Raw genomic sequence first — 9,621 nt, forward strand, 5'->3', positions numbered from 1 at the left:
TGCAACCATCACAAAACAAGAGACCCGAGAACTAGAAAGGAGAAGCTTCACCACCCATTTATCCCTCCGCCTTTCAACCAGCACCACATGTGATTATAGGCCAGGCTGGCACAATTAACTAACTCACCTCCCTAATACAGCAACAATAACAACAACAAAGGAATCCACATATACATTTTTTTCACCCTTACAAACATTGTTTTTTTGACTCTGGAAACTTCTAGTACCTGTTTAGTTTCATGGCTGAGAGCAGAGACTCTGGAACTAGAGCTCAAGGGTAGAAGTCTAGGTTTGCTGCTTCACAAACGAATCCAAGTGACTCCACTGCTTTATGCATTCATTTCCCTATCCAAACATGCATATCATTCCAGTAATTCCAGGATTTTTGTGATAACTCAATGAGTTTCTTGAAGTAAGCCACTTAAAACAAATTCTGGCACATAAAAAATAGCCACTAAGTATTTGAAGTGTTCATATTCCAAATATCTCCAAAGCTCAACCAAAGGCTCCCTCTTATAAAATATCATGCTCAGTTTCTGCTTTCTTCATTTCTTTATCCTCTTTATTAATTCATCAATACTGATGCTTATTTTATGTATTTTAACTTGAGTATAGTCTGTCTTTACTGCTTCCTAACCTTTTTGCTTGCTTCTTTGTTTTGGGATAACTAGGATATAGATCTTCAATAAAGGGCATGCCTTACATGTGTCTTCTATCTTTCAGTGTGTTAAGCATAGTCCTTGGGACCCTTAGTACCTATTTCTTGAGTTAATGGTGGATTCATTGGACCTTTAAGATTTTATTCCATTGTTCTTCAACCATTAAATAAATCTTTCCTGGCCCCAAACTGATGTTGGGACCTCATCACGGATCTCCCTGGTTATTCTATTTTGCTTTCACTGGTAATTTAACTCTTAGAGGAAATCGTGCAGCAGCAGTCCACCTGACTATGTTTCCCTGGGAATCCCTGATAGTATGTCAGAACCCTAATGAAATACAGTCTTCTCACAATTAGATCTGCCAAACCTCGGAGATACCATAAAGCATCCTTAAGAACAGATGTAAAACAAAGAAACAAAACTTGGCTCAACTACTCCAAGTGCTACACAAAGACTATGATGCTGACACCAGTGCCCATGAGCCTGGGAATGATTGCATAAGTTACTTTGTGATAGGTACATGTATTAAGTTGTGCACATCGTCTAAATCATTTCACAGAAAATCCTGTTAGAAAAATTTACTCTTGCTCCTGTCAGAAGAGAGTTGTATGGAAGCAAGTATTTGTCTCGCTCTTACAAAGTAGATATATGTAATTCACATTCCCATATTTTTAGAAGCAGGACAAGATTTAAGTCTATGCAGAAGTCAAAGTCAAACAAGCAATTAAACAGAGCCTAAGAAACCATTTACTGCTATAGAATGGAATCAGGAAATAAATGAAGGTGGGAGTGCTTAATATTTTTCTTTCTATTTTATATTATTTATTCCATTTAATTACATTGTCATGACCACATTTCTATTATGGTAAAGAACTGAAATGCTAGTCTGAATGATCAAGTAAATGTTTAGATAGCTACTATACAAAATAACAGTGAATCATATCCACAAATTACTAAGATGAATATAAATATTCTGGAAAGTGCAGAAAACATTTAATGTTATATAACTTTACAATGGGTTAAAATATAACAGCTGTAAGGATGGCCCAGCCCTGGGGAGTGTCCACAGGGCTATGCGTGAAGCCCCTATAAGTTGGAACAGAATCATTGGTGCCCAACAACACAAAAATGTTGTTGCCCGTAGGAGACATAAGCATGCGCTCTAACACAATGTCTACATGGGGAAATATAAAAGCAAAAAATGGTTTAATGCAAGAGTTGCACATCTAAATGCATAACTATTAAGGAAAACCATCCCTGCAACAACACAAAACAAAGATAGCATGAGAGCAGAAGTCTCACACGCCCATAAAGCGTTACAGTCACACACACACAAAACAAAACCCCCCAAACAGTTACAGTCTCAGAAACTCAGAGAGGCAGTTCTACCCTACCCTATAGGGTTGCTATGAACCAGCAACGACTCGATGGCAGTGAGGTATTTTTCGGTTGTTGTTGACTTGTTTTGAAAGTAATTACACATTTATAAGAAGTGTTTACATAATCTTGGCATAATGTCACTCGATCTTCGCAATAATATTTCTGAATAATGTGGAATATGTATTATCCCTTGGCCTAATTTAAAAACTGATGAAACTGAAAATTAGAAATTTTATGTGACCTGCACAAGAGTGCAAGTAAGAATTTTATTTGCAAATGTACAAATGTGCTTTTTCATTGTTGCTACATCGCACCCTGACTGGCTTTTCTCCTCCCCACTTTTCAATAAATACAACTTTCCTCTAGTTCCTAAATGCTTCCACCACCACCACCCCACCCTCACTATGATGATCCCAATTCTATCTTGCAAGTCTGGTTAGACCAAAGGATGTACACTGGTACAGATGGGAACTGGAAGCACAGGGAATCCAGGGTGGATGATCCCTTTAGGACCAGTGGTGTGAGTGGCTAGACTGGGAGGGCAGAGGGAGGGTGGGCTGGAAAGGGGGAACCAATTACAAGGATATACATGTGACCTCCTCCCTGGGGGACGGACAACAGAAAAGTGGGTGAAGGGAGACGTCGGACAGTGCAAGATATGACAAAATAATAATTTATAAATTATCAAAGGTTCATGAGGGAGGGGGAAGTGGGGAGGGAGGGGAAAAATGAAGACCTGATGCCAGGGGCTTAAGTGGAGAGCAAATGTTTTGAGAATGATGAGGGCAATGAATATACAAATTTGCTTTACACAACTGATGTATGTATGGATGTGATAAGAGTTGTATGATCCCCTAATAAAACAATTTTTAAAAGTACAAATATGCTTGACACAATGGATGTATATATGGATTGTGATAGGAGTTGTACAAGCCCCCAATAAAATGATTAAAAAGAGAATTTTATTTGAAGTGTACCTCTGTCTTTTAGGTTTGAATCCCATGTTTTGCCAACCTCTCTTACTTATTGCTTGTCACACATGTATGGCAGGCTTATATGTCTGATCAGTTGAAATATACTACTTTTGAATTACATGTGAATTCCAAGTCAGAGTTTTATCAGTGATTTGTTCAAAATTTGGTATGCTCAAACCTACAGTAAAGGTCTTCATCCTTTAATCCAAATAAAATTTAAAAAATACAGATGCCTGCATGACTTTCCTCAATTAGTTAGGAAATAACAATGACACTTTTTTTTAATTAAAGTCTAGGCATGGAGGCACTGATACCTAACTATCATTCTGTTCTCATATATCATGGTACTTGTACCTCTAGGATTACTGGCCTCTCATTTATCCATTCAACAGATACATATTGTGTAACCAGGTGTTGTTCTTGGAATCATAAATGTAATGGTGAGCAAGGAAAATAATATGCTGTTCAAAGTATCATTTTTAAAAATTTTCATTTTTCTGTCTTATGGCACAACCAATAGATGCAAATCATCATAGAAAACAAGACAGTGTGAATAGATTACTAGTTATAGGACAGTGGGCATACCGAAATTTGTACATTTTGCATTTGAGTCAGTATCATTCTCTTGATTAATGTAGAATTGCAGTTAAATGGATATATGTACACTTAAATATATGCATATTTATTTTTAGATCTATAAAGTGTATACTTTTGGGAAAGGGTTAAATATAGGTATGAAAAATGCCTCATAAACTTGGTAATTTGGATAAGAGAACACAAAACTTTTATTATTATTGAAAATGTATTAGAAAAACCTATTACCAGCTGCTGTGACAGCAGTCTTTGGGGAGCAGATCTGAGTTAGAATTGCAAAATAAAAATCGGAGTACCAAAGATTCAGACTCCAGTTCATGCTCACTCTCTGGAGTCTGTCTTTTCAGACAGGTGAAGACAACACCCTATAGAAATCTAATTCTTAAACTCTTTGTGCCCCATGTAGCTACCTGGCTCTACAATAATGGCACACTTAATTGGAAAAACTTTTCACACAAGGCAGTAAAGTACCTATTAAAGATTTTCCCCCCTAATTTTTAACTATCACCGAGATGTGATAGCTTGCATGTGGCTGTGATGCTGAAAGCTATGCCATTGATATTTCAAATACCCCATGGTCACCCATGATGGACAGATTTCAGTTGCATTTTGAGTATAAACATAGACTAGAGAGAAGGGCACTTATTTAAGAAGCCGGTGAAAACCTCAGAGGAGCCAGTGAACAGCAACACTACATCGTCTGATAGCATGAAGGGAGAAACATACTTGCTTCAGCATGGTACTCAGAATACTACCAGGGAAGAGCTGCGTCTTTAAAGTAGAATCAACATTAATGTCAGAAATGGAGCTAAGTACTTCATTTGTTGATATAGCACAGCTCAAAATGAGAAGAAACAGCTTCAAACATCCATAAATAATTAGATATGGAGTATGCTAAATATGAGTCTAGGACTATTAGAAATAATCAACAATTATATTGAATGTACAAAGATCAATATTCTAAGCATCAATGAGCTGCAATGGGCTAGTATAAACCATTTTATAATACAATTAAATAGCATATTATGCTGAGAAGTATACATTGAAGAAGAATGGTATCATATTACTTATCAAAAATGAACATTTCCAAATCTCTGAAGTAAAACGTCAGTGACAGGGGAAATATATATATTTTATATATAACACACACACACACATATATATACATATACATACACATATATAAATATATATGATAAATTAAACCAAATATTATTCAAATTGACACACCAACCATTTCCAAGGTATTATTATGAAGTTGATGAAATATGAAATCAAGATGCCTTCATAATTACTGGTTATAGGAAATCCTAAGTTGAAAACTAAGACAAAGGCTCAGTCATTGGCAACTGTATTGATAGAAATGATGGTAGAGATCACATAACAGGATTTTGTTTTCTTTTTGTTTTTAATCGTTCTTATTAGGGGCTCATACAACTCTTATCACAATCCATACATAAATCAGTTGTGTAAAGCACATTTGTACATTCATTGCCCTCATCATTCTCAAAACATTTACTCTCCACCTAAGCTCCTAGCATCAGCTCCTCATTTTCCCCCTCCCTCCCCACTTCCCACTCCCTCATGAACCCTTGATAATTTATAAATTATTATTTTGTCATATCTTGCCCTGTCCAATGTCTCTCTTCACCCACTTTTCTGTTGTCCGTCCCCCAGGAAGGAGGTCACATGTATATCCTTGTAATTGGTTCCCCCTTTCCAACCAACCCTCCCTCTACCCTCCCAATATGGCCACTCACACAAGTAGTCCTGAAGGGATCATCCGCCCTGGATTCCCTGTGTTTCCATTTCCCATCTGTACCAGTATACATCCTCTGATCTAGCAAGATTTGTAAAACAGAATTGGGATTATGATAGTGGGGGAGGAGGAAGCATTTAGGAACTAGAGGAAAGTTGTATGTTTCATTGTTGCTACATCACACCCTGACTGGCTCATCTTCTCCCCGGGAACCTTCTGTAAGGGGATGTCCAGTGGCCTACAAATGGGCTTTGAGTCTCCACTCCACAATCACTCCCTCATTCACTATGATAAGATTTTTTGTTCTGATGATGCCTGATACCTGATACCTTCCACACTTTTTGATCACACAGGCTGTTGTACTTCTTCCATGTGGGCTTTGTTGCTTCTGAGCTAGATGGCCACTTGTTTACCTTCAAAACTTTAAGACCACAGATGCTATATCTTTTGATAGCTGGGCACCATCAGCTTTCTTCGCCACATTTGCTGATGACCCATTTGTCTTTAATAATCGTATCATGGAGGTGAGCACACAATGATATGATTTTTTGTTCTTTGATGCCTGATAACTGATCCCTTTGTCACCTCATGATCACACGGGCTGTGTGCTTCTTCCATGTGGACTTTGTTGCTTCTGAGCTAAATGGCCGCTTTTTTACTTTCCACTCAAGTACTCTCTCAATGTAAGAATACTTTCTTCTATTAAATTGGCATTCTATGATGCTCACCTTCCCGACACAACTGCTGAAGACAAAGCAGGTGAATAAGCAAATGTGGTGAAGAAAGCTGATGGTGCCCGGCTATCAAAAGTTATAGCGTCTAAGGTCTTCAACACATAGCGGAATTTTGCAAGGCCAATCATTTATTCATTGCAAATAGTTTTTTTCCCCACACCATACATGTGCATCTCAATGTATACAATCTATAGGAGTTAAGTGGACTACAACATTTCTGGAAAAAGGCTTTAGAGAAGTTCAAATAGCAGTCAAACAAGGCCAGGGTTCCCAATACAGAACTAACCATCAATTGTTTGTAAGTAAGATTAAATAAGAAGAAAATATAGGTAACTCCATAAGAGCCAAAATACAATCTTGAGTTTATTCCATCTGAACTTAGAGACCATCTCAAGAAGAGATTGGATGCATTGCACAGAATGACAGAAGTTTAGACAAGTTTTTGGATGACAACTGTGACATCCATGAAGAAATGGTTATTTGAAAGAGCAGAAAGAAAGAAAAACAAAACAAAACAGAACAAAAATGATGTCAAAAGAGACTGAAACTTGTTTTGAAACATATAGCAGTCAATGATAATGGAAGCAAAGTGGTGAACAAACGATTTCCATGTGTGGCTTGAAGAGATAAAGTATTATCAGGAAATATGCAAAGACCTCGAGTTAGAAGACCAAAAGCAAAGAACAAATTTAGCATTTCTCCAGGGAAAGGACTGAAGAAAACTTTAAGCCTCAAGTTATGATATTGAGAGCTGTTGTGTACAAGATATTGAGGCATTCAGGAAGCCTCAAAAGAGTTTGCATTAAATACATGAAGATGCGGCACCAAAAATAACTGGTTGACATTCACCCACTTCACGAGGCAGCATACAATAGAAAACCATTAATTGAGAAGGAATAAGTTCAAATATATTGAAGGCACTGGTGTCAAATCAAGGCTCCAGGAATTGAAAGCATACTTATGATAATTTTTCAACAAAGGGATGCTATGTGGAAAGTGTTTGCATGATGATGCTAAGAATTTCAGAAAACAGCTACCTGGCCAACCAACTATAATGAATCTCAAAGTGTCCCAATGCTAAAGAGAGGTGATCCAACAGAATGTGAAAAGGTTTGAAAACTATCATTAATGTAACACCTAAGTACATTTTTAGTGACTAAAGACAAAACACTAATGTTTGCTGCAGATGAGCAGAGTCATGTGAGAAATCCAAACTGGATTCAGAAGAGTGGGTGGAACAAGGAACATCACTGCTGATATAAGGTGCATTTTTTCTAAAAGAAGAGGATAGCAGAGAGATATTTCCCTGTATTTTATTGACTAGGAAAAATAATTAATCTGTGTAGATTGTAAGAGATTATAAATTACACTGTGATTAATGGCAAATCCAGAACATTTAATAGAACTTGTACATAGCTCAAGAGACTGTGGCTCAATCAGATAAAGGGATACTCAATGGTTTCTAATCTGAAAATGTCTGTATCAGCATTGTATTTTTGCACCACGGGCCTTTATACGCTAAACACACCATCTTAAAAGCTGGGCTATATGAAGGAAAAGGCGGCATCATGATTTGAGGAAGACCCATAAGCAACCCTCAATATATAGAAGGCACAGCTGTGGTTGCTAAAAGACAAGATGACTTGAAGCGGTTATTTATGAGATCAAAGGCAAATGCCTTTAGTATGAAGTGTAACTCAACCTAAGGGAGGAAAAAATCCTCACAACTTTACCAATAAACAACATTGAAGTGTAGAAAAAATTGAAGTTGTGAAGCATTTCACGTGACTTGGATCAACAATGAATACTTATGGAAGCAGCAGTCACAACAATGTATTGCATTGCAACAGACCTCTTTAAAATATTTTAAAAAGGGGGAAAAAGATAAACATCACTTTAATGATTAAAGTGAGCCTGACTCAAGCTATGGTATTTTTGAATAACTCATATAGTTTTAAATATGGAAAATAAATAAGGAAGATCAGAGAAGAAGTGATAAATTTGAATTATATTGTTGAAGAGTATTAAATAGATTATGAACTTCTAACAGAATCACCAAATCTTGAATTCTCCCTAGATGAGGCTGGCGAGAGTTCATCTAACATTATTTTGGGCATGTGATCTGGAGAGACCAATTTCTGGAGAAGGACATCATTCTTGGTAAAGGATTGGTTAAAAAGAAAAGTGTTAGGAGGTGACTTGCCACAGTAGCTGCAACAATGAGCCCCAATATACCAATGATTGTGAAGCTGGAGCAGGGCTGGGCAGTGTTTTGCTCTGTTGTATGCAGGATCCTAATGAACGAGAACTGGCTTGATGATACCTAACAACAACAAGGAGCTGCTAAACAAATTTAATTTGTTATTTTTAATGGCCTGGTGGTAAGTTTCACTATTGATTTGTTCTATATGGTTTGTGGCCCATAGGTGAAAAATCTATCTCAGACATTATTTTGGCAGGAATGTCCTCCATAGGATGACACACCATTGTTGCATAAATAAGAAATCCATAATTATATTCTAGAGATCAAAAAGCGACATCATAATTGGTCAAGCACACTTTGAAGAGTTCATGAATAGAAGGAACACCTCCCCACAACTTAATTGCAACCTCTGAATTTGTACCAGCTTTTGGAATTTAAAATCGCAATATGAGTGAGTTGTTGAATTCCTGAATACATAGAATGGGGGTTATTAAATTAGCCTTGCTTTAGAGAATAGAACAAGTGGAGATGGGTTGGGAAAATACTTTCAGCCAGATTTGGAGTAAATTGCAGTATAAGAGTTAAAGTAGAACATCTGTGGACGCAGCTACAACAATAGGGGTTTTAGGAGAAAAGAATGAATCATTTCCTTTAAAAGAGATGTGCATAAAATATAGAGAAAGCTAAACTACAGATATAAATATGAGCAGAATATATCAGTAAATATCTGAAAAACAGATGCAGTAAATAGCTGAAAGTCTCTTTGCTGTAGGATAAATGGCAAAGGAGGCATTACTGAAATGAGGGAAACAGTGTAAATTGCAGCAAATAGATTAATATTTGTAAAGATTTTCACAAAAAAGAACATGAACCCCAATCCCAGCTCATAAAAACAATAAAATAATTGTATTTATAACTAAATAAAGATGTACATTCAAAAGAAAACTTAATTTTCTTTATAGACATCACTAAAGGATTTATGTATGCAAAATTATTATATTTTGTCCAAAATTATAGTCTTTACAATATAGTAATGCTTTATGAAAACTCATCTTTTTCCACGTACTAAGCTTTTCTACTAAAAACAATCAAGTAACATTCACAAGGCATGTGTATTCAAATTTTCCTGTGTAGTTTTCAATACATTTTATTTTGCGTGTTGAAAAGAGGAAGGGAGGAGGGTTGGTCAACCTAGGGATATGGAACAACAAATGGTTCAAAACCAACGGTAGGGAGGGGACGGGAGGACTGGTAGGGAGTGACCACGGTCAAGGCAACCATGAGGAACTACTGAAGCCAGAATGGACTGATCATGGTA

General features: G+C 36.7%; 1 protein-coding gene across 4 annotated transcripts in view; it reads right to left on the minus strand.

The window, feature by feature from the left end:
* Positions 1-9,621, minus strand: part of DMD (dystrophin) — a 2,430,848-nt gene that overhangs the window by 1,401,748 nt on the left and 1,019,479 nt on the right. The window lies entirely within an intron of this gene.

This window comes from Echinops telfairi, unplaced genomic scaffold (assembly GCF_000313985.2).
Source record: "Echinops telfairi isolate 266 unplaced genomic scaffold, ASM31398v2 ScPeMD7_7436;HRSCAF=8474, whole genome shotgun sequence".
NCBI classification, from domain to species: Eukaryota; Metazoa; Chordata; class Mammalia; order Afrosoricida; family Tenrecidae; genus Echinops; species Echinops telfairi.